Genomic DNA, 902 nt, shown 5'->3' with positions numbered 1-902 from the left:
CATTTCCTCATTTTTGTTCAGATCAATGTGTGCACAGTGTGACAGTGGGAGTGCACTTGCCCCACAACCCAGGGGTCAGACCATAGTCTTGGAACCGGACTGTGTTATTTCTCATTTCACCAACACCAGGGAGAAATATCTGCTGCTCTGCATAATTTACGAAATTCAATTATGCATAAGGTCATAACTTTTGGAGTATCTGTGACGAGGTGGCCGAGAGGTTAAGGCGATGGGCTGCTAACCCATTGTGTTCTGCATGCGTGGGTTCGAATCCCACTCTCATCGCTGTCATCACCAGCTTTCAATGGTGCGGTTTTCAGATTATCACAGCTGTCGTATGGAAACTGGGATTCTACTAGTTGTTTTATCTGCATTGACGCTATGACAAAAATCTCAAAGAATAGTTTGAGCCTGTTGAATAAACTACATTGCAATGTCGGTTGCATTGGGATAATGAAAAGGAGCGCGATTTTCTTTTTCAAGTCAAGTTGCTGTTAACGTTTTTTCGTATGAAAGACATCCAGGAAAATCAAATACCGAGAGCTGCGAAGTGCATGTTATGCAAAGGGAATCTTAATGAATGTTTTGTCAGATGAAATCCGGAGGACGTTGAGTAGAAGTAATTCATCCTGGTGAGAAGAGCACAGCGAGACAGCACAAAATAATGGAGATATTTCAAAGGGGCAGGGCGTGGGTTTAGGGGCACTGAGAACTGGCTGTAAATGCACAGTGGAGAATTGCTGCTGTGGGTGCTGTGCATGGGCACGGAGAGACTTACACATTGGTCTCGCTCTCGCCATTGATGAATGCTGGACATAAGGTACAGATAAACACAAGATGTGGGAAGCAAGCTCCTTCTCGTTATGCACACACTGGATGCATCACATTGAACTATGAACAAC

The 902-nt window shown here is 44.3% G+C and overlaps 1 non-coding gene across 1 annotated transcript; it reads left to right on the top strand.

Moving 5' to 3' along the window:
* The first annotated feature begins 203 nt into the window (after positions 1 to 203).
* trnas-gcu (transfer RNA serine (anticodon GCU)) lies at positions 204 to 285 on the top strand. The gene has a single exon. It is a non-coding gene; the product is annotated as a tRNA-Ser (tRNA).
* The last annotated feature ends 617 nt before the right edge of the window (positions 286 to 902 follow it).

The sequence above is a fragment of the Chiloscyllium punctatum genome, chromosome 34, assembly GCF_047496795.1.
Source record: "Chiloscyllium punctatum isolate Juve2018m chromosome 34, sChiPun1.3, whole genome shotgun sequence".
Lineage (NCBI taxonomy): Eukaryota > Metazoa > Chordata > Chondrichthyes > Orectolobiformes > Hemiscylliidae > Chiloscyllium > Chiloscyllium punctatum.
The sequence above is the reverse complement of the archived record's forward strand: the minus strand, read 5'-3'. Positions and strand labels throughout refer to the sequence as shown.